Source organism: Phyllobates terribilis, unplaced genomic scaffold, assembly GCF_046119375.1.
Source record: "Phyllobates terribilis strain yellow unplaced genomic scaffold, ASM4611937v1 Scaffold_5__5_contigs__length_657084704, whole genome shotgun sequence".
Lineage (NCBI taxonomy): Eukaryota > Metazoa > Chordata > Amphibia > Anura > Dendrobatidae > Phyllobates > Phyllobates terribilis.
Window position 1 is genome coordinate 287,081,273 of NW_027362765.1, and position 9,236 is coordinate 287,090,508.

The following is a 9,236-nucleotide window of genomic DNA, read 5'->3' on the forward strand; positions in this document are numbered from 1 at the left end:
TTAGAGAGAAAGCCAAGAGGCCCATGGATTACTCTGGAGGAGGTGCAGAGATCCACAGCTCAGGTGGCAGAATCTGTCCACAGGACAACTATTAGTCGTATACTCCACAGATCTGGCCTTTAAGGAGGAGTGGCAAGAAGAAAGGCATTTTTGAAAGTAGGTTATAAGAAGTCCACTTTGCCATTTGCAAAAAGCCATGTAGGGGACACAGCTAGCATGTGGAAGAAGGGGCTCTGGTCAGATGAGACCAAAGTAGAACTTTTTGGGCTAAATACAAAATGCAATGTATGGCAGAAAACTAACACTGCATCCTGGTGCGGGGATGCTTTTCTTCAGCAGGGGCAGGAAAGCTGATCAGAGTTGTTGGGAAGATGGATGAAGCTAAATACAGTGCAATCCTGGAGGAAAACCCGTTAGAGGCTGCAAAAGACTTGAGACTGGGGCGTAGGTTCACCTTCCAGCAGGACAGTGACCCTAAACATACTGCCAGAGCTACAATGGACAGATTTAGATCAAAGCATATTCATTTGTCTGAATGGCCCAGTCACAGTTGAGACCTAAATGCCATTGAGAATCTGTGGGAAGACTTGAAAATTGCCGTTCATCATCCAATTTCACTGAGCTACAGCCTATACATGTGCAAAGCTGGTAGTGACATACCCTAAAAGACTTTGAGCAGTAATTGCAGTGAAAGGTGGCTGAATGCAAAAGCACATCACAATTTTCAGATTTACATTATTAAAATAGTTAGAAACCTGTTTATCAATTACTTTACACTTGACAAATACTTGCTACTTTGTGTTGGTATATCAGATACAATCCAAATAAGATTCTCTGAAATAAGACATCAGATCTCAGATAATAAGGTATCATTTTATTCAACTCTCTATGACCTGTATGCCCATATAGACAGCTTAGGAGGGTTGAACCGGACAGATCTCCTTAAACATGATGAAGGGAGGTTGAGTAGGCTTGTGCTTCATCAATTTTCAGTTTCATCTCTTCCTCCTGTCCCAGCACTGTGGTTGACTGCCAAGACCTTCCTGACTGGGCAAATTTACCCTATATATAATGTACTACCTAATCATCCTTAGGCAGCACAGGAAAGGGTTAATGTAATTTCATCTGCAGATAGAAGAAACATATTGATTAGCAGCAGGGTGGACATTCTATTTCTGAACGGCATACTTAGGTTCTGATCTAACAGCAGCCCTGTACAAGCATTGGGTGTACAGGTTTCATGGAGGTGTTCCAAGATGGCCGCTGTGGTGGAAAAGCTAATCATACACCAGAGACTATGAGTCCTAAGATGGCTGCAACTTAAAGGGGTTGTCCGGTCTTAACCTAGAAGTCTGCTGTTACTCTGTGACTAGAGAGATATATGAATCCTCACATCGTGAGGATTCCCCGATGCTCTGAGCAGCGGTCATGTGATTGCAAGTATATGATACGCATACTCCCGGGCACATTCGGACTAGATGGGCGCGGCCTCTCTCAATGAAAGTGTATTGAGCGAGGCTGGAAACAGTCTAGTTGTAATGTGGCTGGGAGTATGCATATTGCATACTTGCAGTCACATGACCACTGCTCTCAGAGGATCCTCACAGTGTGCAAGATGTGAGGATTCACATTTACGGTAATACGCATGTGCATGCTTGCTAAGCCCGTGCAGTGCGGTGTTACACTGAGCATACACGAGATTGTAAATTATTGCTCATTATCACTACTTTAGAGCTCAGTAATTTGGCGGGGACATTACTCTCTGCCAGGCAGCCGGGTCCTCAAATCCTCAAGGTATTTGGTAAAGCTGACAGCCCTCTTTATTCTTTAGCAGTATTTCATGTTCCTTCTCCTGAAAAAGAAAGAGAAAGTCCAAACATAATATATGCATGGAATGTCAGGAACCTTTGGCAGACGAATGGAAAAGTTTAATAGATGTGCTTCTTGTATGCCTGCTGAGGATAATTCCTTCCAGACTGGAGCAATAGGGTTCCTTTCCTGGCTTACATGTCAGCTATCTGATACCTTCCAGGAATTTAAAAGCTCCAAGTCTGCTAAAAAGAAAAAAGAGCTTTATCACCACAACTCTCCCAGTCTTCCACTGATGTAATGCCGTTGTATGATTGTGAATTACTTTCTGACAGCTCAGATGATAATCAGGAGGATAATTATTTATTGAATAATGGCGGAGTTCCTAAATTAATTAAAAAGGATCTTTCACCAAATTTTCATGTTGAAGTGGACACACAATGTAAGTGTCTGCAGAGCGTAATAAAATATGTTTTGTTTTCTTTTTAATTTCGCTTCTTCGTTGTGGAGATATGAGCAATCAAAGCATTGGCATATAATGAGTTAACTTTTCTAAGGCCAAGTGGTACTTTTTTTCCATGTTCCTTGAGGACCCCAACTTCAGATCTTCTCACAATTGCTTCAAAAGATCTTCTGAATTCCAGAGCAATTGTCACACAGCTAAAAAACAGCAGAGTTCAGGTCTAAACAGGGTTCAAGTTCTGCTTAAAAAAAGTCTTACTCTTAGAAAAAAACAACGGATCTTTAATGCATACCTCAGCAATTTCCATGTATGGAGAAGAGAATTTTGCCTCTCATTGGTTGCGGACTTCCTTCGATGAGTGGGTAGCCTCTATGATCCTTCATGGCTACGTCATAGTATTGGACTCCATTCCAAAAGACCATTTTATAATAGACAATCTAAAGAATCCTGTAGTTTTCCATTTGGCCCAAGAATTTTTGAAAAAAAGATGCTCTGGAAGAAGTTCCCTCTTTCACCCAGGTCTATCATGAACTATCACAGTCCCTACTGATTCAGGAGGAATGTTGTGGTTGATTATAAACCTGACCTACATCAACCAATTTCTTGTAAAGAAAAAGTTCACTCTATACATTTGGTGATAAATTTAATTTAAGAAGATTTCCCAGGAAGAATAGATCTGTAGGACACATACCCTGATGTACGGGTATTAAAATTTCACAGAAAATATTTCCATAAAACTGTGCATCTTCAACGCCAGGTTGTTCATTTCCAGTTCACCTGCCTTCCTTTTGGAATCACAGTAGCCCCTAATGAGAATTTTTGTCTGTCTCTACCTTAATGACTGGTTGTTCAAGGCACTGTCCAAGGAAATCCTGCTCCATCACCTGGAAATAACCTTGAAATCTTTTGACAATCCCAGGTTCTTAGGGAGGCTCAAAAACCTGCATCAGATTCCTTCCACTAGAATGAAATATCTAGGTTTTTATTTACATAAAAATGACACCAACTTAGAGGAATGAATAGAAAAACTCCGCTAGAAGGTGTCTCATCTGTCATCCATGATGAACATCCCGATCCAACAAGCTATGAAATATTGGGTCTTTAGACACCCTTAATAGAAGCTTGGGCCATAGGACAAACCAGTATTCAGCTCAGCACCATCATCCCATATGTTTTTCATGTTCAAATTCAGTCAACCTTGCTGGCTTTTAGAAATAGACGAAAACGGGTGCTGCATTAACGGATCCATTGCCCATTGACTTCACTGAGTAAAAAAACGGATCTGGCAGAGATCAGTTAGTCAATGACGGACTAAAAAGTTGTGTCAGCTCAACTTTTTTCCTAAAGGATTTCTTCTGGATCCATTCTAATGGATCATTACTGGACATGTGACCATAGCCGAAGTCCCTTTCATGTGCTGCCTAAAGACAATCAATGGAAAATTGACCTGAAATTTTCATTTCCTTGGAGTCCGTATATAGCACAACATTCTAAAAAGTCCTAGTTACTTACCGGTAACGGGATTTTACAGAGCCCATGACAGCACCACCTGAGAGAGGGTATCCGCCCACCAAAGACAGGAACCTACTGAATAAAAAGGCGGTACCTCTCTTCCGCATCAGTTTTTGTTTGAGCATAAGGGGGCCTCCAAAAAATAGGTTAGTACACAACTACCACCAAAACATTTCTTTATAAAAACACCCTTAGAAGTGCATACCATAAGTGATAGAGGGGGAGGAATTAATAGGGTGCTGTCATGGGCTCTGTAAAATTCCATTACCGGTAAGTAACTAGGATCTTTTCCCCTTCTCCCATGACAGCACCACCTGAGAGATTTAGAGAAATCAGACACCAGGAGGGATCACCGCTTGCAACACCTTCCTCCCAAAGGACAGATCAGTAGAAGAGGAAAGGTCAAGATGGTAATGCTTGTAGAATGTAGAGGGGGATGACCAAGTTGCCGCCTTACATATAATGTCGATGGGCACATCCACCTTTTCAGCCCAGGAAGCAGCTACAGCCCTGGTGGAGTGGGCCTTCAGGTTCTCTGGAACTGGCAGATTGCTAGAAGAGTACGCTAAACCAATGGTGTCCCTGACCCACCTAGCTATGGTCCACCTTGTAACCTAAAGCCCTTTCATAGCCCCCTGAAATGAGATGAATAAGGCATCACTTTTCCTCCAGGCCTTCGTCACCTCCAAATACTGGACTAATACCCTCTTTACATCTAAAGTGTGAAGCCTTTGTTCCTCAGAATCTCTAGGATCAGGATAGAAGGAAGGGAGAGTAATTACTTGTGTCCTATGGAATTTAGAGGCTACTTTTGGAAGATAGGCCGGGTCTGGTCTTAAGGTTACTCTATCCATACACACTTGAGTGAACGGATGGTTTACTGACAGCGCGTGCAGATCACTAACCCTATGAGCTGATGTTAGAGCTACCAGCATGACTGTTTTCAAGGTGAGAATTTTCTCCGAAACGTTCTCTAAGGGCTCAAAGGGAGGCTTGGTTAGCGCCTCTAAAACCAGATTAAGGTCCCAAGGAGGCATCCTTGGAGTAGGAATGGGTCTAGATCTACTGCAAGCTTTAATGAATCTGATGATCCACCTATTTGCTGCCAAGTCGCAACTATATAGTGCCCCCAGAGCTGACACTTGTACCTTAAGGGTACTGGTGGCTAACCCCATGCTTAAGCCCTTCTGAAGGAACTCCAGGATGGCCCCAATAGGAACCCTCCCTTTGGCGGACTGACCCGAGGTAGACAGAAATTTAGCCAAGGTTCTGCCATAGATCCTAGTAGTCACCGGCTTCCTACTCACCAGTAGAGTAGCAACTAGACCTGGAGAAAACCCCTCCTGTGTTAGTAGTGACCTTTCAAAATCCAGGCCGTCAAATGCAGGCCCGATCTTTGGGGATGGAAGACTGGGCACTGCCTGAGGAGATCTGGGGTGTCCGGAAGGACCCTTGGTTCTGCTTGGGACATTCTCTTCATCCAATTGAACCATGGTCTCTTGGGTGAAAACGGGGCGATCAATATAACCCTCGCCTGTTCTTCTCGGATCTTTCTCAGGATAGTAGGAATCAGCATTAGGAGGGGGAAAGGCATAGGCCATGGTAAAGTTCCAGGGAATATGCAGCGCGTCCACCGCAAAAGGCTTCTCCTTTGGATTCAGGGAGCAAAAGATTTTGGTTTTCCGATTGTGTTTGTTTGCAAACAGATCTATCTGAGGTTGTCCCCATCGGCCGACAATCTGCTGGAACACCGCTGGATTCAATTCCCATTCTCCTCGTTTCAAGATGTGCAGACTTAGAAAATCGGCTCTTACGTTCTCTTCTCCTCTTATATGCTGCGCCGAGAGCGTGAATAGATGACTTTCCGCAAAATGAAGGATCTGATCCGTCACTAACATCAGAGGAAGGGATCTTGTTCCCTCCTGACGATTGATATAGGCGACTGTCGTTTGGTTGTCCGACATTATCCGAATGTGTTGACCCCGAAGAAGAGAACTGAACTCTACTACCGCGTTTCTGACTGCCAACAGCTCGCTCATTTTGGAGGAGAGACCCGTCTCGCTGTCTGACCAGAGGCCCTGTATTGAATGATCTCCCAGGTGAGCTCCCCAGCCTTCTGCGCTTGCGTCTGTCGTAATCGTATCTGACACCTGGAAAGACCAAGGAACCCCCAGAGATAGATTTACCGAATTCATCCACCAATCCAGCGAGTTGATTACCAAACTTGAAAGGGATATTCTTCCATCCAGGTGACCTCTGAGCCGTCTGTCTGTCAGGATCTCCTGCTGTAGACGTCTGGAATGTAACTGGGCCCACTGTACTGCTGGGATACAAGATGTCATCGTACCCAATAAAGACATTGCATTTCTCAGGGTCATGGATGGATTGTTGATTACGTGTGAGATGAGGGAACTGATCTTCAATTTCTTGTCCTCTGGCAGAAGACTAGTCTTGTTTTCTGAGTCTAAAATGAGACCCAAAAAGGACTGAACCTTTTTTTGGTTCTAGTCTCGATTTTTCTAAATTTAAAATCCATCCCAGGCCATTTAGACTGGCCATGACTTCCGCCAGAGCCCGTGGCCAGAGTTGTTTTGATCTGCCCACCACTAAAAAATCGTCCAGGTAAGGGATGACTAGGATATCCTTCTCCCTTAGATGCGGTGTGACTTCCAGGATAATCTTTGTGAAAACCCTTGGAGCCATGGAGATGCCAAAGGGAAGAGCTGCAAACTGAAAATGCCTTATGTGCTTGCCGAACTGTACAGCTACCCTCAGGATCTGTTGGTGTGCAGGAAAGATTGGGACATGGTAGGAAGTGTCCTTCAAATCAAGGACGAACATGTAACACTCTGGGAACAACATCTTTATGGCCGATTTTATAGACCCTATCTTGAATCGCCTGTAAATTAAATGGTCGTTCAGCTTCTTCAAGTTGACAATGGTTCTGAAGGAGCCATCCGGTTTCTTTATTAGGAAGAGAGTTGAGTAAAACCCTCTCCCTTGCACGGGTATTGGTGTTTCTACTAGAACCCCCTTCACAACCAGAGTGAGTACTTCCTGCTGCAGGGCCATCTGTTCTCTTAGGCCTCTGCGGGCTGAAATCCTGATGGTGTCCCTGGGAATGGTTTTGAACTCCAACTTCAGCCCCCTCCCGATTATCACTTAAATCCAGGCGCTGGACAAGATCTTTTCCCAGGCGGGAAGGAAGTGGGACAACCTTCCTGCTACCTGGGGAGGCCCATCACTTAGGGGCTTTTTTTATTCTCAGAGAATGGACCCCCGAACACGAAGCCTCTGTTATTCGGCTTCCTGTCTCTCCAACTACTTTGGTCTCTGGAAAATTTGATCCGATTATATTTCCTCTTCCGAAAGGAACTGCTGGCGGGCCCAACCACAGACCTCCGTGCGTGCGCAGCCCGGCCGCAGGACCCGGCCCACGCGGGAGAGAACCCCGGAAGGCGCCCCACCCGCATGCAGACCCAGGCATCAGCAAGATGGGGCTGGGAACAGAGGACCCATCTGCTGCATCTTCACGGCCTCCAGGATGCATCGAGCCCGAGATCCACGCTCCGGTAGGCGAGGCACCACCTAGAGAGGCTCCCATCAAGGACAGGAACCAAAACTGACGCGTAAGAGAGGTACCGCCTTTTTATTCAGTAGGTTCTTGTCCTTGGTGGGTGGATACACTCTCAGGTGGTGTTGTCATGGGAGAAGGGGAAAATTATATTTTTTTTTCATTGCTTAATGTTGTGTAGCAATGTATGACATCACCATGACATCCACCTTAAACTGGCTCGATCTACATGTGCTCTATTAGTGTGTCTAAATAGTTGCTCTCCTGCTGAACCTCATTTATTGCAGGGGAAACTTGTCCGGAAGGATTAATATCTAGGGATGGATCTACAACAATCTGATGACTGTGTGCTTCACTAATATTCTTTGTACTAATTATTTACATTAGCTCAGGATGAGTAATTTATGGAATATTTTTCTGGAGATTTTCCAATATCCAAGAATGTTCAGTAGAATATCTTTTAATGATTAATATGTGCTAATTTGTTTTCATTATCAATTGTTTACATTGACTCAGGACAAGTATATTTCCTTACTAAGGGGTGGTACTTTTGATACTTCTGTATTAGGTCACATGTTTAATAAGAAGTAATTGAAGTCTATGGCACAGGCTTTGTTGAACAGGGGACCAACCTCCAAAGTTAAGAAGAAAGATACTAGTGTTAGGATAAGCCCCCCGGATTTGATATAATGTTAATCACTTTGCAGATTGGAGGGGTGGGTTCAGTCTCTAGGACCCTCCCCCTCCAATCTTCATAGGAAAGTGTAGTTGCTACCAATAAGATCAGTAACAGAAGTCTCTTCACTGACTACAGATTTCATCCACATATTGATATGAAAGATCAGTCACGGTGCAGAAAGGTTTCTCTGATAATATAACTTGAAAGTTTATTTGCGTACTATTGATTTACTAGAATTACCAATGCTGGTGTCCTTTGACCACTTCATGTCATCTGCCATACATGTATAGTGCAAGTAGGAAGCAAGTGTATACAGTGGTCTCATGGAGTGAGCCCACCTCATACTTGGCAGATAATGGCTGTGTATTACAGCCAGAACCTGCCCCTAATTGCCAGTGGCATGAACTTTGTTATGAAGATGCCTGCTTTTAGTTACACAGCCAGTAGTGGGGCTTGAAAGGAAATAATTTTTACTTTATGCAGCAATGCTGTGGCATCGCTATGTACAGTACAAGAAATCAGACAGTGGCAGCTTCAAGTCACCCAAGAGAACAGATATTAACAGTGAAAATTAAGAGTTGTGTCATATTGCAAGGTCAATTACCCCAAGATATACACTGTAAAAGCAATTCCCACAAAAAAAACAAAAAACCCCCACACAAGTTATGGCTCTGGGAAGAAGGTGAGGAATAAACAAAACAGAATTGTAACTGTTGTGGAGGGGTTAACCATTCAGGCATTGTCTGATTCCCAGTTTTATGTACCATTTCTCATAGCCTGCTCTGCACTTTGAAAATCTGACACTGCCCCTTCTCTGGATTAGTCCATTTAAGAGTAGTTTATATTTCTTGCCCAGGACACTTCCATGTGGAAAAGTAGATGAAACTGGGTATTGATGAAGCACAAGTTTGCTGACCCACCTCCTGAAGTTACACTCATTTGTCATGTGCTGGCCCTCACCCACCCCCTGGACTCCGACACTCTTCAGAGAAAGTATGTTTCTTAGGTTGTAATATTCACATGTCTGAACACTGCTTTAACTGCAGCATCAGTGCAGTCTATGGAGCTCAAAATTAAGTGTCACCATAGGTGTAAAAAAAAAAAAAAAAATTGGAACCGACAAGGCTACCACATACTGCAAGAGAAGAGACAAATAGTCTAACATTTTTTATTAAAATTTTATTTGGCCAACATGCCCC